Consider the following 23889-nt stretch of genomic DNA (forward strand, 5'->3'; position numbering starts at 1 on the left):
TAGTGTCTCTTATCTACAGGCAGTGAAGACAAGTTATTTTGTCCACTGCACATCTGAATTTGGCTCCTGATGTAGCAAGAAGAGCTGTGACTGTGGATCAGGGGACTTTTATCCCCAATGTTTCCATCTGGGAAGGTTGTGCACTGCACAAAGCAAACCTGTGCTCCTTCCTTCCAGCCATAAGAAACACAGAAACAAGCACTGAGACTCTCATTCCTCATTGTTTAAGAGGGTTCAGATCTATTTTTTTTTTTATTTCCAGATGTTGTGGTGTAGCTGAGTACCTGTGTCATTTTAAGGTCTCATTGGAAACATCAGCTCACAGTCAACCTGCTGCTGCCCTTCCTTTGACACAACACGGATGTTTCATTTATCCTGGAGCTACCCTTACTTGCCTGTTTAATTGATGGAGTGTTTGCTGTTGACTTTGATAAGAAAGGTACCACTATTTATTCTTTTCTACCACGTATGTACATGTGTAGCTATGTATTGTACAACTGTCTCGGTTACAAGCTCATAGGTGAGGAAAAGTAACTTCAAAATGAAGGATTATTTAAAAACCAAAACCACAAACAAAACCCTAACAAAACCAAACAAACTTAAGAAATAATATTTTATTTTGGTTTTATTTTCCACTAATTGCTACTTGTTACTTCTAGAGTCTTTCTTACTATGAACAACAATAAATATTTACCTGACACCACTATGCCACACGCTATACCATAACCTGTGCAATACAACTGTCTGGGATTTAACCACTGTAAACACTATATCCATGAGACATTTTTATTTCCATACGTGTTGTGGAAGGTCTTGTATTTCTTTTAGAACCTTAATGGAAAGAACAGATTTGCAGCTTTGGAATTCATTCTTTCTTGGTCTGAAACTGCCTGAATTTCATGACATTCAGACATGTAGAAAGTTCACCTTTTCTCCCCCAGGCATTTGCAAATGACGAATAACTATGGTGGTGGTGGGGAAATCACTTTTTACTATTATTATTATTACCTGTCTTACCAGTAATGGTTTATATTAAATTCTACTGCTTTTCTTAAGTTATTACTTGAGATTATGGCTGTGAGAGGAAAAAAAAAAGTCTGAAAATATGGTTTAGATAGAACCGAAAGCATTTAAATGAAAACCAAGTATTACCAATGCTGGTCAAAGAAAACATTTTCCTGAGCTAGTAACAAATTAGTTTCCTTCCATGATGGGCATGTGTAATGAAAGTAATGCAAGGCAAACAAAAGGACTATACTTAAGCACCTTTCCCAGAATGACGGGGTGATAATGTCTCCGTCCATTGAAACAGTACAGCTCACTAAGCACACATCCAGACACTGGTGATTTCAACCTGCGGGCTTGGGTCACAATGAAAATGAACTTACCTGGGTAGGAGGGTGGCTGGGAGTCTTCATGATCTTCTGTTCATGTTTCTTTTTTTCCCTTCAAAAATGGTTTGAATGGATGGTGACTCATTTTAGACTGATTGGTAGAGTGTTGCCTAGTAAATACACTATTTATAGGGAAAAAGTTAAGATTTTTTAGAGTGGTTCATTTTTAAATAGCAAGAGGACTGCATCCATGTGGTTAGATGTTGCCACTAGGTTTCATATAAAACAAATAAAAATGTGTGGCTGTCTTGAAGTTATCATTAATACTACTGTAATGGTTTGGAAGCTCCAGTTATAGACAGAAACACATTATACTCAGCACTGTGTAAATACAGATCAAAGACTCAATTCCTGCCCTTAGTCACTTCTAGTCCTAGACAAGAAATAGCAGCAGCAGATATAGTACCACAACAGTAGTAGTTGTACCAGACAGACAGAGAGACACAAGGAAATAATTAGGTAAGAGTAGCCAGAGTAAAAAGATGAAAAAAAAGGCATTATGTTTACTACCAAGTGTTTTCCTGTGGCGGTCCCAGGAGAAGAGATGTTTCTAGAGACATTTGAGAGAGAACGATGGGGTGGGTTTCCTGATATTTATGGGAGCTTCTTCCATGCATGAAGGCTGGCATGGGAAAAAGGGCAAAGGTGCTCATCGGTAAACATAACAAACGGGTGATGACGGCAGGTGACAGGAGGCATCGCTGGCTGATCAGCGAGGGAGTTGACATGTTGATAGCACAGAAAAATGATAGGTGGAGTGTGGATAGGTCATGAAGGGCCTTTAGGGTGAAGATGAATAGCATATGCTTGATGCAGTGCCAAGTTTACAGATGATTCACGGTTTTCTTTTTTGAAAGTCTAAATATCCACCTTATTTTTATTTGATTAATGCTATTAAGTGCTTTTGACTTATTTTCTCATAATAACAAACATGCCATTCATTTTACAAGGAATCCATTCAAAATAATTGATGGATTTCCTGAGCTCAATGACGCTGATGTCATGACATGCTGGTACTTTTCCATACTGTCAGTAACAATGGCTCAGTGCACAGAAAAGGTCATTTAAATTGCTTAATATAAATTGCTTGGTTGTTTCTACGTAAAGAGCATCAGTCAGGTTGTGGTAGGCTTGAGATGGTTATGTTAATTGCCTGGAGAAAGACTTTTAAAAACTATAGTTAAAGATTGAATGCTACCCAAAGGTAACATCTGGTAGTTGAATTTGTTCGGATGTGTCTAGTTTTTAACTTGTGATATTACATGAAGGTTTCTTTTTATGCCTTTCCAAGAATGGAAGTTCGGTGTGGAGAAACTGATCCCAAGTTGCATTTTTAGCAATTAATACACTGAAGAAAACGCTTGGTTTGCTTTTTCAGTCTCATGTTAGCTGTTCACCTCTGTTCTCTGAGGAGGCGTGGGCAGACATCCACACAGTAACTGAATGATCTTTATTTGTCCCATTTTCTACTAGTACCTGAGTGTTAAAAGCAGCTACTCATATTACGTATGCACAATTCCAAGAGAAAACTGCCTTTCCGCCCTTCTTTAGAAGCCAGAGTTGTCCATCGGTTATCTGTACATGCAGCACCTCGAGCTTTGGTAGCAGCATCACATTGGTAACTGAGAACAAAAAGTAAAGCACCCAGGAATCTCAGTTTGACCAAAGATGTGTCCACTTGTATGAGCAGCAGGCAATGTTCATAAGATCACTTCATTACAAATGGCTAACTTCCCTTAAAATAAAGTGGATATTTGGTTTCCTAAGGCAGTATTTTAACCATCTTACCAGTTGCTGATAAAGTTAAATAAAATGTTAGAAGTCTTCATCTGTGTTGATGGAGCCTGTAATCCTGACTGAAAACTCAGGCAAATCCTGGAGAGAATGTGCTGGCCAATGTTTCCATTGCACTTGCTTTGTTCAGAGCAGAGCAATCAGCTGGAATTTATCCATGATCCCTGTTCATTGGAAGAATGGGAAAAAGATGTCTATGTGGCATAGTTTGATAGTAGGCCACTGAAGTGCTCTATTCTTATGTGTATATTATAATACAAGAAAAATATTCATGCTGTTCGTTCTCGTCAAAACTGCCTGTAGAGCTTTTGCTGTCCTGATCATGGACAGCTAAATTCTGCTTCACATCACACAACACATCTTGTAGTGATGGAAATGATGGGCACTTTGTATTCTGAAAATCCATGAGAAATGACAAGATCATGACATCTGGAAACTGAGATGAAAAAGGGAAGAATCCTCTCTATTTCAGGAATATGTGTGAATGTGAAGAATCAAAGCAAGTATTCCCACAACATTCCTAAAATCAGGGCTTTTGTCTTCAGCTGCTGTAAATTGGCGGAATGACACTGATTTACATGGATCTAAGATATAGTCCTTTGAGAAGGTGAATTCAGGCCCTTTCCTTGAATGCTAAACATAGATTTGAGAACCAGAGTGAAGGAATCCAACTTTAGTGGTTTTGGCATGCACCTTCTTCACTCTGGACTTCCATACGATCCCAAAAGCAGAGAAGCTTCTTCAATAAATGTTTTTGAAATATTCCAAGACTAAGAATCTTTTCTTTTTTGCTATTTGCTTTTAGAGGGGCTTATATATAATCCCTTTTAAATTACTGTGCCTATGACAGTTTGCATGATAAGGCACCTTATAAATTAGACAGTATTATATTGTATTGGAAGTCGAAATACGAAGTTATATTGGCTAGATGATATCTTATAATTAGAGTTTGGTTTCACCATCTAAGTGGAAGTGTTGACTGCTCCTCAGCCTCAAAGTTCTGTGCTCAGCTTAACGTATAGCCCTGAGCAAATCCCTGTATCTTAAAACTCCACATATGTATAGGTAAAGTTTCTAGTATATAGTATTTGATTTTTTTTCTCTCTGTATTTTTAGGCAAATAAAGGGTGAACGTTAAATTAAACACCACATTTTAAGAAACAGGAGCATTAAGTTTGTTTTTCAAAAATATTTGTGTAGGGCCCTCTACAGAAGAGCTGGACATCATATGATGCCTTTACATACACCCAAGAGCTACTGACTGCTCAACACCGGGAACTACTCGACTTTGTCACCAAAATATACAGAAGGATGACAAACACTGGCAACCGAATGATTTATCTGCACTAAAGTGTTTGTGGCTCAGTTTCTGTCTACATGCAGGACATTTTGACACCTCTCTTTCAATAAGATTTCAGTGTAATTATATATTTTGCATACAAAGGGGCAAGACCGGTTTTAGTATCTGACCAGTCTCAGTTGAGTCTTTGTAAGACACAGCTAGAGATCAGCAGCGGTATGAAGGAAGGATGAATACTTCATAAAGAATGAAAAATAGTCGAGGATTTTGAAGGCCACAGATGTCCATTCTCATGCAAAGTGGAACTAGTTTTGAAATTGGGTTAACTTAATAGGCTGTGAATTATACAAGCTCTTTAAGTTAATCTGATTTCATAGCCACCTCAGCGTATCCACACTTAACTGTCTGAAGACCAGAGCGCAAGTCCTTTGAAGTGTCAGAGGAGGTGGATATTGCTGCAAATTTCCATGCCACAGGAGGATGTTGCTGGTGGGATCTGCTACTGAAAGGTATATTTGAACCTCAAACTATGACATGAATAGGTTGGTGCAGAAAACGTCATTGCCAGCACACGTTGGCTTGGAGTGATGACAAATGATTATGCAGTTTCTTTCCATTGTGTGTGCAGTTCTCTGATGTTATTCCATCCTCTTTGCTATATCAGAAAGATCATTCAGTTTCTGATTGAAGTCCCTGGCATCTTACTTCCAATGCCCTGCGGCATTAACACATTGCATGATTCTGTTTCGACATCCTCTGTTTCTTGGCAGAGATTTCCTTCTATATTCCAAGCCTAGACAGTGCATGAAAGGATTTCTGAGCTTTTATACAACAATCTTGGCTGCTTTTTTTTCCTTTTTTTTTTTGAGATAGTGACTAACTAGTCTATCTCCCCATTAGCTGTAATGAAGACATGAATTACATGGAGAGGTTACCTGAAGGTAAATGTCCCTGTAAGATTCAACACAAATGTTGCCAGAAATGAAGCTTTTTTGTAACAGATTTTTTTGATAAATGAAAAATGTAAAAGCTCAGATTTGTTTTATCCCAATTCAAGCGAAAAAAATACACGCGTGTGTGTGCATATATTTATGTATATATACAATCCCCCGTGCACTTCTGTGATTGAACTTTTCATCAAAGCCAAGATTACTTCTTAAAATAAATATTTTTTGTGAGATGGAATTTTCTTTGGGAAAACTGGTTCTTCGTATCTTGTCCTGTCTGTTCCAAGCAAGACAACGAAAGACTGATTCAATGCTTTAAGCTGCTCAGAAGGCATTTTACACCAGTCCATCCAGAAAAACTGTGTTATGAAGAAATAGTACGTCTGATTCTTCTGGCAGGAAAGACTAATAAATTTGCAAGTGCTCAAAAATCTCCCAAATAACCACTTCTGTCTTTCCCAGCCTAATGCGGCACACATTAGATAATGAAAGTAAACAGAAAATGCACACACCAATATTTCCTGTAGCATGTAGCTGCATCCTCACCTAAATGCTAATCACAAGCTGATACTTGCCTGCATAAATCTAATCAGTTTCTTTCAGAATTGCATGAGGAGTCATTCCTTTCATCCACATGGGAAAACATCCAAATCGAGCAGCACATTTGTGTCCTTTAACAGCACTGTTTTCTCTGAAATATGCAGTAACAGGCTCTCTACTTCTCACAAGTGTCCTGACAGCAATACGCTCGTGCTCATTTTAATTTCCTTGTCATCCAGCTCTGAAGGCAGAAGGGTTTTTAAGTGCCTAGGCATATATCCTGCCAGGTACTGAGCAATTCAGCTCAGATAAGGTGTTTTGTCACTATATATGGTTGGACGGTGTGTTGATATGAGGTGTGATGAGACACAGAAGCAGGACTCTTGGCTGATGTAAACTAGCGTAGCTCCTATCAGAAGGAATAATTCTGGTCTGCTGAATACAAACACGATAATAGAGTTGTGTTGATTGCTGGGGGGTTTAAGTTTGATCAGTTGTTTTGTTGAACGTTTTCCAGGTGAGGGTTCTGTCCTGTCCACCCCACAGCGGGGTGTCCTGCTCTCCCTCGACTCAGGCACAGCTCTACATGCTTCTCTGCAGTTTCAAATATTTATTTTCCACATTATTATATGTGGTAGAGGGTATGTAGAAATAGCTCTGTCCTGTTGCTCCCCTGCAGAAGCAGTCTTCAACCCGGCGAGTGCAAGCACTGGGTGTTAAAGGTGCAATCTGACAACCTATAGGTTGTATAACTGATGCAGGTCGTGGCATGAGCATGTACCCAGCTGTAGGCATGTGGGAATTTTGAGGCTGAAAAGGAAAATATTACAGATGTTAGGAAGAGCAACTCTAGTTTCTAAACTCTTTGAATTCAGTTTCAACAAACTGGACTGCAGAGCCTCTGCTCTGCCCCAGCCTGGCAGCCGTCAGTGTCCCTTTTCCAAATCTGGCTTCTAATCTCTGAGCATCCCTTCCCCAAAACGGGAGACGAGCATGGGCTCAGAGGGGGACATGCTGTGGAAAAATGCTGTTTTACTCAGATAACATGGCAATGGAAGCCAAAACAGGACTATAGAAAACAATGAAGGGTATTTTGTTGGTGGTTTGATTTTAAATTAAATGATTTTTAACATTATCTCATCTCCTGCAGGCGTGTAACAATAAAACTAGCATTTTTACGTTAAGCCCAGGATGAAAGTTAGTAGAGAATTAAACCTGAAGTAGAATAAAATGTGTTCTGTGCATCTTTTGTTTCACAGTTTGAAAAGTTTTGTGGATCGGCTGCTGCACGTTTTTTTCTTGTCAAACTCCCAAAAAAGCAATTATGTAAGTCCTCATTACAAATGAGTCACCAGCATTGTTTTGTTTTATAAAATGAAAATGCCTTAGCACTGAATCGCCTCTGAGAGTGCAAAAGAGTGTATATAAAACTCAGGCTGCTTCTGCTTTACCCCTTCACAACTCAAAAGGGCTTAAGTAAATTATAGCTACTAAACACTGGATTTTGTTATTGAGGAAAAGTAAGGTTAAGGCTTATTCAAGTGTTACTAAAGTAGTGTTGTTGAGCAATCTTTAATAACCACTGAAGGCAAGATAAAACTTAACAGAAAAACTGCTTTACTTAATATTTACCAGATAATGTTATTTCCAATATCTCTAAAGCTAAAGTGCCTTAAATCTAAACGCCAACTTTCTGCTCTAATGGAACTTGCAAGAGGTCATGTTTTGAGCATATGTGTAAAACAGCATTCCATAATTGATTTATTAACATATGAGATAATATTTATGATTTTCTTTTTGAAATATATGAAAGCAAGCTATAACAGTATAATCCTGTATGATCTATTCAACAAAAATCTGTTTCAAAAGTCCAAGGAAAGAGTGAAAGAGGTGGGTGGGAAAAAAAAGCAAGAAAGCCAGTAGTGTGTTTTGTAATGGTTAAAGTTTATTCTCCAAAGGACAAATTAATGTAATTTGTATTTGGTAAGGATCATATTGGATGTTTTATTTGCTTTCTTTCACATCCCAGCAGAGGTGTTGCTAAATAAGTCCAAATAGGATAAAACAAATGTTTTTTGCTTTAATACAAACACTGCAGTTTTCAGACTACAATGTCATAGCGTGGATGTGGCTCGGAAACACTACTTTAAGAAGAGCCTTGATGCCCAGGACTGTTGTATGCTGCTTTTTTTTTTCTTCATTTCTTTTTCATCTGCAAAGTCTTTTTCTGTATATAATTTCTGAAATGCGAAGCACATGCTTGGTTGTTCTGTAGCACCGGTCCCTCTTCGGCAGCCCCTACTCACTCTCTATCAAAGTCAAACCTCCCTTTGAAGTCCTCCTGCATTTTGCTGGAGCCCTGTGTGCTGCCGAGGCGATGCCCCTTCCGCCGCCTGTTCTCCAGGGCAGGGACCGCTGTGGTGTGTGTCTGCACGGGGCCCAGCCACGCTGGGCTGCTCTTGTCCTAAGAGTGTTTAATCACTGTTTAAATATACAATTGGATCCAACGGGTGGTCCTACTGACTCCTCCATCTGGCTAGAATTTAGGTGCCATTTCTGGGTTCAGGGCTGAGAAGCACACTTGTATCCTTCCAAGCTATGACCTCTAAGATCACCCAGACTCCCACCAGTTGTTTACATGTGTTTTCACAAGGCTGAGCATGATCTGGTCTTCTTCTTTATTCCAGGAAAACAAGGAATTTAGCATGTAATTTTTTTTAAACAGTGGGCTTTGCTCATGACTCTTAACTATGAGGTTCCTTGAAGTTGTTCAAGTATTAGAGATGGTATTGGCAGTATTAGAGGTCATCTCAATGTCTTGGTAGACACTGTCTCCTATTCTGAGCAGACCGTACCCTAATCTGAGTATCCAAATTTAGTGTGAGTACACCCCACTCACACTCTGGAAAGGGCAAAGGGTCCCTTGATCATAACTCATCCCATCTCCTTGTCACATACTCCAGTACCAACATCTAATCTTGTTCACCTGCTCAGCATTTTGGGTACCTTGTACTTGGGAACCATTTTCCTTCAGCATCGGCTCAGCAGTTCTGGGTGGCACAGGGTTACAGACCTGATGGTCTCCCAGGGGTAGTCCTCCAAGGGAGTGACAAGTGTCTCCCTTGGGCAGAGCGGCTGTCTGGAATGCTGTTTAATAGGCTTATCTTGGGCAAGCTGAGACATGAGTCAAACATATAATATGAACTGGAGTTCATAATTTCATACAAACAACCCTCTCTCAGTTATGATCTACTCTCAAAGGCTGCTGATGGATTGAGCTCGATAAAACAAAAGAGAGGGAAGGAGAATATTAAATGAAGGGTAAAAAACTGATTTTCTCCAAAAACGTTGCAAGAAAAAATTTGAAATGTGATTGAAGGTGTTCCATCAACTGTACAGTTGGTTAAGAATAAACTGTGAAAGCTTCACAGTATATTTTCAAAAATATATATTTTTAAACTGATTAACTGATTTCTTTACTAGCCAAAGGAAAGATTGTCCCTCAGATAATTCATTTCAAGTATGGAAATATTTCTGTGCGAGACCTTAATTTTTGAGAGCTTTGTTGATTGTGGAATCTTCCATTGTGGAAACAATTAATAAAAATTGTAATTGTACATCTCTATAGAGATATTCAATGGCTTAATTTCAAGACCTAGCTGTTTCCAAGAGACATACTTTATACTTCTTTGTTTTACCCTTTCTGGAAAACACTCTGTTTGCCTTCTAAATGCAGTTTGTGTGTTGTCTCCTATGGAGAATATTGTGATATTTGAGGATGTTTGTATGTGCTTTGGTTCGTACCTTCCTACCCATCTATGTACTTTTCTACCTTTTTCTATCTTCTGAGGTGCTGTGATTTACTGTCCAAATTAAACACACCTTTAGATAGAGGAAAGTAAATTGGGTTTGGGACAGGTGGTGGGTGCTGGGGTTCCAGGCGAGGACTGAGGTGGCTTCAAACCCCAGTGCTGTGGGCTCATGGCAAGTGACAAAGACAAATCTTATCCAGAGACTCTGCAGTTGTTTCTGAGATCATATGGTAATCGTGGATATCCCCTATGAAGAAAAAGTGCTATTTTTTTTAAAGCTCTTAGTTGGCCTGTGGCAAAAAAAAAAAAAAAGATTCACTATGGGAAAAAGATCCTGACAGACATGTGAAAAACATTTCAAGTTGTGTTATACTGTAATTATCCTCCTGGAGTTAGGCATTCATATAATTTTGGTATGACAGCATGCTAGAAATTTTTTCTTTCCCTGTGATTTTGGTAGGGTTCTTATTTAAAAAAGAGCTGAGATATATTTATCCCCTGTCCTCAGCCTGTTATTTTTAATCACTAATGGAATGAGTCATTGATGCATTAGAATGGAAATAAGTTTGGGGTCTTTTTTCGTGAGACCTTGTACTCTTGAGAATTCCTTAAATGCCTCGAAATGCTTATGGGAAGGAACAGTGTCACTATGTCTGTGTGTGTGCAACCTGGAATGCCCTTCAAACCCATGGTCTTTGCTGGTTGAAGGACTAACCCATCCCTTTGGCTGTTGTGGAAGTGGGTCAGGGGCTGGAAACCTCAGTCCTCAGTCATGGCAAGTTTTTGGTGTGACGCAGAAGGAGATGGTTTACTTTAGAGAGATAAGGCGTGAAAAGCAGGGGATCTAAAATCAGGACTTTAGTAAGGAAGGCAGATTCAGTCGTCCTCGTACCACCTTATATAATACTAAAAAAGTGTTCAATGATATTGAAAGGCAACAAATCCAGATGTTAATCAGATGAGGAAGAAATCAGGCTTAAGTTGTTCCGTAATCATTCAAAACTTATTAAAAAAATTGGTGGGCCGGGTAGGAGATAAAAGTAATTTTGTCACATCTGAAGTATTTTTGCAAACATTTTAGGGACGATTTTTCTGCTGAAGAAAGGAAGATACTGACTAATCTCCATTCACAATGGTGATTTGCCTAATTCATGCACACCAGGTAGCATCTCCCACCTAAGGTGCCTGTTTCACAAGGAAAATTTTGTCTCCTTTTGTTTTTTCTTGAAATTTTTCATAAGTTTTATTTTTGTTCTGCACTGGAATAAAAAAAAAAAAAAAATCTGTTTTTGAAAATTCAGATTCCTGGATGAAACAAAACTGCTGCTTTCTAGTCTTTCCTATTTATTATGCAAGTTTCTGCTCATATTCGTTTACAGTGTTTGTTACCAGGAACTGTTGAACAAAGTGCTGGAGAATAGGATTCCACATCCAATTGAGTGTGGCAGTTCCTGTATGTTTTATTCTGTTTAAGAAACTTGCAGCCAATTATCAAATACAAAATAGAGTACTTTTAATTTTTTTTCCTAGTCTAGTTGTATGAAAGATTATTTTAGTTGGGACTAAAATAATTGACAGTTTTCATATTCCATGTTTAATGTCAAGGGCAGACCATATGATTTTCTGTTTTGCAAGGCTATACCATGATAAACTGTTCAGAACAGTCCCAACATTATTGTATCTTCAGAAACAACGGTCATAGAAATCTACTGTAATGCAACCATAACACTGATAAAATAGCCATCATGGTTTCACAGAAATAGCGGGACGGTTACGGCTTTTGTGATGTGGGGTGTGAACATCCCAAACATGAAAAATATTTAATCTGTCTGTCTTTTGGGTGTGGTTTGCCAAAGGTTAGGATTTGGTTTACACAGTTTCTGTGATATGATCCAACCAATATATTGCTTTGTGGTACGTGGCCTGTTTCACCTCAGCAGTGCTGTGTGGTGTAAGGGGCTCAACCAGTCCTTGCCATTTGGAGAAAGATTTTCCCACTCACTGGCACTGGAGGTGATGTCAAACTGGAAAGAAGAATCTTGAATCCAGTGCTGTTCTCCTGGGCTGCCTGGAATTTCAGGCAATTTTCTGGAAATAGTTCAGATATTTGTTTGTTTGTGCATTCTCCTTATCTCCCGAAGTTACAGAATGCTAATGAGATGTCTTTCTATTTATAGAAAATAAAACATATGGGAAAAGGATTATGTCTGTCACACACTGCCAAGCTGATTTTGTAGAGTGACAGCTCTACAGGGAAAGTTTCACTTCCAGTACCCCCGGGAAGCCGAACCGAGACTGCGAGCCAGAAAGCCTGGGTTCCAGTCTCTCCATCTGCAAGGCACTTAACCCCCCATTCCTCCCCTTTGTCTGCGACTTAATTGGTTTAACAATACTTCCCCGTCTCACTCTGGGTGCTATGGGGTTAATTAATGTGCAGAAGGTCCTTAAGATTCTTGGATGTAAGTTTTGTTTCTGTGGTTTTCACAGTAACTTTAGAAGGGGACCTTCATACTAAAGGAAAGCCTTTGGGTTTTCTAAGTGGAAGGTCACCTCTGCTATAATGTCTTGCTGAGATGGGGCTGTGATGGGTAGCACTGGCCATTAGGAGGTTGATTTGGAGCAACCATTCAGTCCCTGCAGAGGTTCTACATGCTTTTTTTCAGTTGCATGTCATCCAGGCGTCCCTCAGTGACATCCCACCCTGGTACAAAGCTGGAGCTGGTGAAACGGGCTGGCAGGCACACAATGTGCACAGGCATGTAGAAACTGAGATGTCCCTCATGCATCTCATGGGGAAAAGGTGGGGTAGGAGTGGTGATAATGTCCTTGGTGTTCTGTTGTGCTTGATAAATCCCTCTGAAGCAGGCCTTCATGCAAGGTTTGAGGATCATGAACAGGAAACCTGAACTGAATGTCACTGTTAGCCCAAGCTAAGGGACAAATCCTCTGCACATGTGATGCAGAAGCTTGGTTTGCATGGCAAAGTACCAAACTGGAGCACCTTCTGAGCAGATAAGCTGAAGCTGAAGGTAGAGCAGCCCAGATCTAACTTGCACACAGTGCACTAATATGCCTGGTAACCAGCTTTGTTCCTTGGTTGGCTCAAGATGTCCAAAGGCAGTTCCTCAACAACAGTCTTGTCACTGGGATTTGTGTGACATTGTCCATGGAATCTCACTCCAGGTTTCTACAAGTGCTTAGAAAGATCCCAGCTGTGGATACTGGCTGTTGTCTTGGCTCTCCTCCTCCCATACCATTCCCAGTCACACCAATAAAACCCAGTTGTGCCCCACAGCACAGTCTTTGCCGTGGAAGCAGATCAGCTGAACTTCAGCCCAAGTGTGTATTTGCACCTCTATGCAGCACAGAGCCACCAAGTTGGGGCTTGAGCACAGACTCAGACTCAACGTACACAGGCAGAGTGGTGAGTCCTGATTGACACTTAGTGATATTAAAGTTCCCTTTACCTCACTGCTGAATCCATGCTAGCATGCATACCCTGTTTCCCCCAAAATAAGACCTACCCCACAAATAAGCCCTAGCATGATGTTTCATTATTTTTGAGGATGCTTGAAATATAAGCCTTACTCCAAAAATAAGTCCTAGTTACAGTTCATTAAAAAAAAATCAATTTAAATAGTGTCCAAGCAGCTATACATGTAAAAAAGTAAGCATCCTACGGAGCAAAAAATAATATAAGACCCTGTCTTGTTTTCGGGGAAAGAGGGTGGCTGAAATGCTAATCATCAGCTGCTGAACTGGGAATGATTTTACTGATGCCTGGAAGATATAGACTTAAGTTTTTCGATGTTTAGGTCTTTCTCCCACCCTTCTTCTCCTTCACGTCCCCTCTTCCTCTACCATCTCCTAGATTTCAATGAATTAGAAAAGAAGCTGCAGCTGAAGTTTTATGGATAAGCACTGTGGGCATGGCAAGTATGTGTGCGTGATCCTGTGAGATTCTTTTTGTGTCTCAGCCTTGAAATTTACAGTGCTAAAGCATTAGAGCTCAGTGTACAATGAAATAAGTAGCATTTTCAGAAATAAATTCACCCTGAGTCAGAGGAAAAGAAGAGCTTTCCTATCATACTTAACTGTTACTGCATTTGAACTTTCACTTTTGCCTGTGTCTTGCAGCCAATTCCTGGTCTCCTGAGCAAAACTCAAACACATTTTGCACAGGGGATCTCTGCAGGGACTGGATTTCCCTCTGCAGACTCCAGCACATCTCCAGATACAATTTAAAGGGAATAGCAATGACTGCTTCTCCTGTGCTCTCTGCAGAGAAAAGGTTTTGTCCAATGGATCTGCCATGCACCCACCTGCCTTTTCTCATGGCTTATTTATTTTCAAGGCAGGCAGTGGTGCCTGCACCGTGTGCTGAGTGCTCCTTCCCTCTGTCTGGAGAGATTTCCTTGCCATACAGACAGCCTGCTCTGGAGTCCCCCTCCCTCCTTTGCCCAATCATTAACATAAATCATAACCTAGCAGATGAAAAGAAATTTCCAGTCTTTGTGATCTCCTGCCAGAGTTCTCCCAGTTTTTCTCTCAGTTTGGGAAAACAAATGTGCATTGCAGCATGTCCCGAGGGTTGACAGGATAGGGCTGTTTCAGACCAATAAGGAAGATGAATTCTGAGCATGAGGTCCTGCTGTGGCCCTGAGGTGGAGCTGTGGGGCCTCCATGGAGAGCCATGGGGCAGGAGGAAGAAATTTTTCACAATGAGGATGATAAAATACTGGAACAGGTTGCCCAGGGAAGTGGTGGATGCCCCATCCCTGGAGACATCCCAGACCAGGCTGGATGGGGCTCTGAGCAACCTGAGCTGGTGAAGATGTCCCTGCTCATGGCAGGGGGGTTGGACGGGATGACCTTTGAAGGTCTCTTCCAACCCAAACTATTCTATGATTCCATAACACCCTCTCTGCCCACCCACCACACCGCTGGACAACAGAAACATAGGAGTGGGGGATGCAGTGGAGCCTTCTTCACCCATCTCCACGGTCCCCCAGAGGTCTCCACAACATCACAGCCCAGGCCTGGTGCCCACAGGGAGGGCAGAGCTTGTCCCCATCCGCTGGGACATCCTTGGGGACAGGGTGAGGAAACGTGGACCAACAGTGGGTCAGAGGCAGCTGTCCCTGTTGTCATCCTGCGGCAGAGCTACCCCATGGGAAGAGGCTCCTGCTCTGCCAGGTGAGACAGTCGCTCTACACAAGTTGAATGGGGCCTTTAGGCTCATTTTTTTTTCAAACAAAAGTTGTTTTCCAGATTGTTGGTAATCCTGACGCACGGTCCATAGGGATGTATGCTGGACTGTTGGTGTTTTTCAGTTGTGAGCTAAACAAGACGTGATTCCAAGTGTAGTAATTTCTTGGAGAGGAGGGTGGCTTTCTAAGAGCACTTCAAAGAACATATTTCCAATAATCCCCAGAGAAGTGAAATCACTTCTAAAATGCTGTCAGAAGTCAATAAAAAGTTCAGCTACGCTGATAAAAATGACCAGCTTAAACCAGACTTGCAATATGAACCAGTAAATCTTCACCCTTCCTCAGTGCAGCCTCTGCCTTGCTTGTGCTGGAGATTTCATGTCAGAATTTGCCACATTCTCTGCCATTGTGGGACTGTGCACCAACAGGGTTTGTGAGTTGATATCCTGGAGGAAACTGATATATGTTGGGATACTCAAAGATTACAACTTCACAGACGTGAAGAAGTGAGCCTGGAAAATTTGACTTTGGTGCAATCAAATGATCACATCTCAAGGTCACTAAAGGCAGATAATAGCTGAATAACTGGCCTCAGCCCTTCAGCACAGCATACTTTTAATAGGTTGATCCAGGCCCATATGGTCTTATTTTATTGTTCCTCGCTGCCTACTATATTGAATTTTGAGGTGGATTTTTGAAATGGATATGGCTTCCAAATTTATTCTCCTTAGGACTTTAGCTTTGCTGTTTGAAATTTTATCTTTATTTGAATTTTTTAATGAGGAAAATACGTGTCATGTGACGCAATTTTATTTGCTTTGCCAGGCAACCCCCTTCCAGGACAGGAGGTACAGTGAGGAGTGGCTTTGTGGGGTTCTGTGTTGCAGTTCCCCCCAGTTTATTAACTGAGTAGAGCCTGACTTTAACAAAATGATGCCAGGTCTTGTCCACCTAATGCAAGTCTTGATTTTTACAGGTTATATTAAATGCCTCATCTTTCCATTCCCTGTGGGGTTTTGTTGTTGTTGCTGTGGTTGGTTGGTTGGGGTTTTTGTGTGGTTGGTGGTTTTTTGTTCTTATTTTCTATTTCAAGGTGGCATTAACACATTGGCAGCAGAGTTTCTCATATCCACTGTCACTATGAATTCCTGAATATTTCAAATCAAGGGGATATTCACAGTAGACCTATTGAGACCATTCTGGCTGACATTATTTCATAGTTAAATTCATTATTTAAACTTTAAAAGCTAAATGAATATTAAAGTTCATATTGTTCTTTCACTTATAATTTTGTTGTCTTATGTCTCTCTCAACCCGGAAATTGGAGTGTTACAAAAACAGCTGATTTCTGCCTCCATGGGGAAGAGCCGTGCATGTAATTGAGAGTGTTATACACGGGATCAGGTTTCTGGTACAGTTATTGTAATTATAATTTGATCTGCCACGATAGGGCTCATAGCCTGATTGACATCTCTGAAGACTTCTGTAATAGGAATAACAATTATAAAAACTCAGACAATAGTATTCCAGCATGTTTGCTTAAAAAGTGTTCTTTCAGAGCCTATCAATGCATTTGCAGGAATCCCTTGGAAAAGTAAACACCAAAGGCATGTGAATATAGTATAAAAAAAAAAAAATCTTGTAAGGCTTCAGATGAATATACAGTTTTTTCAGCTTTACAAACAGGATTACATGAGTAATCTTCAAGTAATATAAGGATAAATCATTTTTGGAAAAAGCCCCCAATGGTTTAGGTATCAGCAGGCTTTCTCTTGCTAGCAGGCATGCATGTGTTCCTGGCCCACCTCTCTTGCAGTGCACAAAACACAAGGAAAATCCCACTGTTTCTTTAGGCCTAAATGTGCTGTAATCCTGATGAATATGCATTTTACATATAATTCCAGAATGCGCTCAGATGTGAGTTTAGATTCCTATATTTCTAAGTTGAAACATTGACATTAAATTGTCATCTCCTGTTTGTATGTATGTGATCTCCTCACTATTTGAACACCCCCTTTCCAAGACATCCCCAGGACTGAGCTGCTACTCAAATCTCAGCTCCTCAGTTTTGGCCGTGCAGTTGTGGACATCTGAGGGATGGATGTTGTAGCTGGTGAGTCCTACAGATTCCTGTGGAGTTTGGAGTTTTCAACATCTCTCACACAGAACCTGGTATGGTTCCTCCTGTGATTTGTCCCATGATTCCTGTTGAAGGCAGCAGGGCTAAAGCTCTTCCAAGTTATTTTGAGAATTTGGGGATACTTGGATAGAAATGGATGTGTCAAAACAGTCTAAATTTCTGTAAATTCTGATGAAGTTTGTAATTACTACAACTGCTACAGCTGCTTGCCTGTAATTCCTAACACTTCTTCTTTCCAATCACAACAGCTTTGTTTCTAAAGTGCCATTTTGACTACTGGGCTGTACAATTAATATATAAAGTAAAAACATAGCTCAGGTTCAGGTGGGCAACATTTCATAGAACTATCATAGTGAACAGAGAAATGATAATAAATTCATTCTGATCCCTTATTAGTTGCAAAGTTAATTTAGTGGACAACTGTAAAGACAAGGGGTCTTGAAACTGCAAAAAATCAAGGCTGTGTTAAGATGTAGCTAAATATATATATATGCATCTCAATCCTGAATATTACAAACGTAATTCGATCAATGATACAATTAAAAAAATTTTTTTGAATTGATTTCATAATCTCTTCTTTCAGAAGCTGCCAGATTAATTGAAAATAGGTTATTTGAAAATTAAGATGCGATGCTGAGTGCTCGATTTCTCTATGCGTACACCCAAGATTTTTGCTCAATAATAGTCAGTTTTTGAGGCGCTTACTCAGGTCTGTAAAATAGCATTAAAAACCAAAACAAAATGAGGTAAAAGTTAGTCCAGTTCTGGAATAGCTGTTAGCATATGCACCTGCTCTCTACACAAAAAACATCTAAATTTTAATTAGTGATTTGGCATGGTCTGCTCTTCTTAACTAGCAGTGTCTTTTATTTCTTCTTCTGACAGCCTCCTTGCCCCCAGGGTATGATGGAAAATGACTCATTTTCATATAAGGTAGAGGAGTTTAGTGAATATATGACCTACAGATTTTCCTAATTTTTTTATAATATAATGTACTTTGATGCATTTCAAAGATAATCTGTCTGATGCTTTGCATATTCCTACTTAATTACAGTATATCTCAAGATGATTTACTACAGTCAGATAATTCTGAAATAGTCTTGCTACGGAGGGCATGCATACCACAGGCAGCCGTACAATTAGCCATAGAGTTCATAGAGGAAATTATGTGTGTTGTGGAAGTGGGGAGGGTTGGCACAGGAAGACTTACAAATAACAAAGGAATATACGGCCTCATCCAGTGTTCACTGATGAGGTCTTTCTGACCGTGTCAGTGTGTTTTGGCTAAAACCCAAATATTGTTTAAGTACGGTCCTACTTCCAGCCTCTCAAAGTAGCAGGTGATGAGCAGAGGAACACTGAAATAATATTCTGAAGAAATTCCTGAGCTTACTTATTTCCTTTTCAGTTTTATATTATAATATTCTAGTAAAACTCAGATCTATTTTGGGGCCACGAAAGTCTGGAGTAGCATTTTGGCTCTTTATTTGACCATATGTGTTAATGTTCCAGTGACTCCCTCAGTGTAAGATTAGCGTGAAATGAGGTGATCAGTGCTTGAGGGCATTTCAAAGCCAGAGTAACAGATCCAGACTTTTAAGGCCAGATGAGAACTGTGGTATCATCCGGGCTGACCTCGTCCATAGCACAGGCTGTAGACAACTGGAAATAAACCTGCAGCTCTTCAGCCTTTCAAGAAATGCTGCACATTGGCCCAGAGCAGGTGGAGGGTTCCTGTGTGCATGATGGGCACCTCTGAGCCACCAAAGCCCAGGGCTGCTGTGCCAAGCCATGCAGGTGCTTCCATTCCCAAACATGTGAAGAAAACACCAAGATATTAAGTCATTTTGAGGGCAGAAAAGCTTTGCTGGAATTTAGGATTCCCTTGACTTAGACAATAGACTGTATTTACTCCTGATTTATTTTTATTTTAGCCAATGGAGCTGTGGAGACCGGATTATCATGACCTATTTATTGTTTTAATATTTTATTCTCTCTAGGAATTCACTTATTTCCACCTCTCCAATCAAGTGTTTGCCTGACAAAAGAGTTATCTGTAAAACTTGCTGCACATCTGCAAATATCGAATGTCCACGAACAGGCAAAAGACTCACTCTACTTAGTTTTTTTTGTCAGATGGTTTCATTTAGAACCCAAAGGGTCAGGAGTCACAGCATGACCTCATCAAATTAGACTCAACTGAGAGAGGTGTTTAGCACAACAAAAAGGAAGTAATCTGAAGGACATTAAATGCAAATGAGACTGCCATGTGCAAACTTCAAAAACACCTGATCCAAATGAACAGTGTTGACGGGGGTCGAAGGGGTGAGAAAGAAGGTTTCATATTTTGGTTGGTTTTTTTTTTTCGAGGACTATCAGCAATATTACATCCTGTAGAGCTGGCTGAAAATCTCATAGGTATATGAATATTTAAACTTAAAAATACACACTTTTATTTTTGCCAGGTAAGAATATGTCAGTATTTACTGGTGGGAGTTTGGTTGGCTTGTAGATCAAACCTGGTCACAACCATTTCTCTTTTAGTGGATTTGTTACTGAACAAGTATTTTTAGAGTGGGTTCATTATTGCTTGAGTCTCATTTTTTGGAGGAGGAATATAAATTAATTTGAATGCCTAACTGAAGAAATACAAGGAAGTTTATGTTGCTGCTGTTTCTTTCATAGGGAGAAGAAAAAGCTCGTTAGAAGGTTTGCACATTTTCCCTTCAGGACATTAATCCATGCCCCCATTGGCTGAGATGTCTTTCAGCCATGAAGGCAATGGGGCAGTGAAGGTCTTGTTATAATGGAACCAGGCTATTTCCAGATAATGTGAGTCAGATTGACTTCAGGGGTAGATCTGCTTTCCAGATGTTGGATATAGTCAAGTGGAGCAGGGAGACGGAGGTGGCAGCTAAGTAAAAGGAGAAGCTTGGAGTAAATAAGAAGTCAGAAGTGCCGTTTGCAGTGGGTACCGTTGACGTTTTCAGCCCTGCGTGTGTCACGGAGAAAGATGATATACAAATATTTGTTGCTGACAGACACAGGGATGTCTAAGTGTACTCAGAAATAGTCAAAACAAGATTGAAATAGGGTCAAAATAGGACTGAAATCAGTACTTTGTTAGAGCTCAGAATCTGAATATGTCCATAGAGTGCAAAAGACTGGAAAGTGGTCAAAATGGCCGGTGAACAGGAAAGGAAACCAACCGTACTTGCTCATAGAAATCTAGGGCAAATTAATACAATGAACACAAGAAGAGTGTGATTCAAATAACCTTAGGTATGATAAGAGCTGGTAGCAATCCTGAAGAATATAATATCTAATCCAAAGCCTGTAGAAGTCAGTGTAAACTGTCTTCCAGTGTCAAGTCTGGGGGACTGTTGTTTCTTTCTGTTTGATTCTATTCTTCTGGGTTTGTCTGTGTCCTGACAGCCATGAGATGAAAATTAGCTGCCTAACCAAGCAGCCAAGCTCTAGGCACATTGGTGCTGCATAAATCACGAGATACTAGGAGTTTGTATGGACAGGCTTTGAGATAGGGAAATATGGGATGATGGATGAGATTTTCACAACCTGTTGCCAGGCAGGCTGAGAGGTGATGGTCCATGTAGAATGACAAAATAAATTTATTCAGTGTTAAGCGGATGGACAGATTGCATTACACAGGTCCGTGCTTTCAGGAGTCTCTCCCCATCCTCAATGCTCCCCTTTGTCACTGGGGTGGTCACAAATACAGCCTTCTTCTCCTTTGAGGAACATGCAGTGCAAGCCCTGCCAGGAGGGGAGGAGAGAGGGACCTTGTGCATTCCTCCCATGGCCGGTGGAAGGTGCTGCTTTTACTTCCTTCAGCACGGAGTGCTTTTTCAAGACACAACTGAGCCTTTAGAGAGGGTGAAGCTCATGGGAACAAGACCAGCCCCATGATCAGGTGTCATTTTCTTAACCCGGCCAGGGGTTCTTATCTCAGGATCAGGCCAGCTGGCAGCAAGCTGAAGGCGATCGCTGGCGGTACGAGGAGTCAGGGGAGGTAGCAGGAGATCTGTACAGTTGAGCGTCTACACGCAGGGTGTGGGGGCTCACATCTGGCTGCAAGATGCTTTGAACAGTTTGTTGGACAAAGGCGCTTGGTCAAAAGAGGTCAGGGCAGGTTCAGTTGTACTGCCAAGGGTGAAAACTATAGTGAAAGTCAATAAAAGGCTCTCATGGCTCCTAGTTTACCCAAATAAGGAGAGAGAAGAATTGTTAACATAGGGTTTTCCCTTACCTTTTCAAGGTCATAGGAAGGTTAGCACAGCTTCAAATTGCTGCATAAGCTCGAAAGGAAGAATGACAAAACATGGATTAGGAAAATACATGGTCTTATTTTTAAAAGGTTGTTCCATTGAAATGGTGGGTGATGGTGGTCACTAGAAGGGCGAAGTGCAGGCAGGGTGGGAGCAATGCTTGAAATTTTGTAGCTTGAACATTTTTCTACGTGTTTTGAAAAAGGTTGTAATGACAAGAAAGATTTTACAGCTGGGTGAACTTCAGTTACAAGTGAAGTACATGTTTTAACACCACTTGTGGTTGTCCATGGGCAAAAACTTTCCGGAAAACTGGGTGCTCTTAGCCTGATTGTTTTCAGGAAGCCATGATTTAATTACAGAAGAAGTCATTGGTCATAATACATGGCAGGTGGCTAAAATCCTATCATTGAGTTATTTGAGATAGTCTGGTAGAGCTTCCTGACAGAGGAAGCTATTTTTAAGCTTCCCTTTATATATAAAGAAAAGCATCATAGGCAATCATCCGAGCTTTGCAAACTGTGCTAGCTCACTTTAGTCCTGCCCTTATTGACAGAGAACTGAGGCAGATAGTGAATGAATGATTTTCACTGCCAAATCAACTAATCTTCCTGTTTACAAGCAGTGTCTAAACTAACAACAACAACAAAGTAGGAATTCCAGCTTCTGTAACACCATTTTTCAGTACTTCCAAAGATACCTGAAGGGTTTGACACCCAATCCTATGATAAATTAATGGTAGCTGGATGTCCAAAACCAACAAATTTTCTTCAGGCAGTTCAGTCATCAAGAAGATAATGTCAATTTACATTAAAAAATATCTTCCTTCATACAGAAATAGAAATTGGTGTGTGTGTGGGTGGGGGGAGTCAGAAAAATATTGTACAGTCAGTTTATAAATCAAGGACTGTGAGTACCTCGAATGTTCTTCAAATATTACAGCACCGAAAGATATCAGGGGATCTCTGTCATTTTTCCTTCTTCCACCTCTGGTTACACCAGTTGTTGATACTCCATTCCCACTGTTCAAATCATCATTTAAAATAATAATACAAACAGAGAATTCAAAGAAACTCATGAACAAATACTTTATGGTATTTACAAGGTGCATTTTTTATGAGTTGATTTTTCTTCTCTTTAAGCAATGCTTCATCTGTGTCTAGTGAAGTCATAGACGAGAACCAGTTTACTAGATATAGGATATTAAATATAAATATTGGGTGGTCATAATAGAAAAGTCTGAAAATGGTTTTAAAAGAAACCAAGGAAGCTTTGATATAAACAGTTAGAATAAATGTATGAAAATTGGGATTCTCTCAATAAAATGTACTTCATATGAGTGTAGTTAAGAAAATGTCTATATTCGCATGCGTGAGAATATATATATTTGTTCAGCTATACAAGTATACACATATTTTATATATTTATAACATCTGTTTATTATACTGATATATGGTTTTCAACACTGTTGTGTTGTTTCAAACTGTTCAAAACCAAAACTGCTTAATGCAAAATTCTAATACTCCAGCTGGATGTTAATGTCACCCTTCTAAAATAATGAGCTGTAAATATAGCTTTTGTTTTTACTGTTTACTCCAGATAAATGATATTTTTAACTAGTGTGCTGTCCTGAGGACATGGAACCCTTCCATATATATATATACAAGATGTGACCATTATTTAGTGGAAATAATACCAAATTACCCCAGGATTTGAAAGACACTAAGCAGCCTGAAGCATGATATAATGGTTGAACTTGAAAGTTCATTTCATTTGCAGAGACGTTACTGATTCCAGCTGTGTCCTCTGCATAGGGGATAGGGAGAAAGTGTATGTCCAGCTGGAAATAGAATGTGCTACACTGGGCTCTATGTTCAGACCTTGAATACACACCAGAAACTAAACAAAGAAATGCCTAAGATATACAACATTGACTCAGAATAGAAGCAGTAATGTAGTTGAATCATGTCACAATAATCTGAGATACTTTGCCTCCTATATCCTTCCAGGGGACTTCTTCAGGTGACACCGTTTAATAATGCAAAATACTCCTATGTAGTAACCTTTAGAATCTCCCGTAAAGTCTTGAGTGATGTATTTTCATCACTGAAATTTATAGTAATATCAGCATCAGTAATTTATGTGTTTTAATTTAAAGCATCTGTTTTAAATTTATGTAGTTCAAGGTATTTTCAGCAGTTGCCCACGAGTAAGCATTTGATCTTAATACTATATTTTGAGTCTATATTTGATGACCATCTTTCCAATGTATGGGTTTTCATTAAAAGTTAAATCATTTTGTCTCAAACCAAAAATCAGCTTTTCATAAGTGAAGTGAAATTGTTTTTAAATAACTGAAAAAACTGTTTTGCATTTCAATCAGCTTGGACAAAGAATACAGTGCCGTATATTTCATGTTTGATTTTGGTCATTCTCACCTTTGTATTTTTTTTGTAGACTGATTCA

At 39.8% G+C, this 23889-nt stretch overlaps 1 long non-coding RNA gene across 1 annotated transcript in view; it reads left to right on the forward strand.

Moving 5' to 3' along the window:
• The first annotated feature begins 247 nt into the window (after positions 1-247).
• Positions 248-23889, forward strand: part of LOC110363109 (uncharacterized) — a 30950-nt gene continuing 7308 nt past the window's right edge. The window contains exon 1 of the long non-coding RNA XR_010473414.1: positions 248-439. This is a non-coding gene — a long non-coding RNA (uncharacterized LOC110363109). The remainder of the gene's footprint in view (positions 440-23889) is intronic.

This window comes from Columba livia, chromosome 6, assembly GCF_036013475.1.
Source record: "Columba livia isolate bColLiv1 breed racing homer chromosome 6, bColLiv1.pat.W.v2, whole genome shotgun sequence".
Classification (NCBI taxonomy): domain Eukaryota; kingdom Metazoa; phylum Chordata; class Aves; order Columbiformes; family Columbidae; genus Columba; species Columba livia.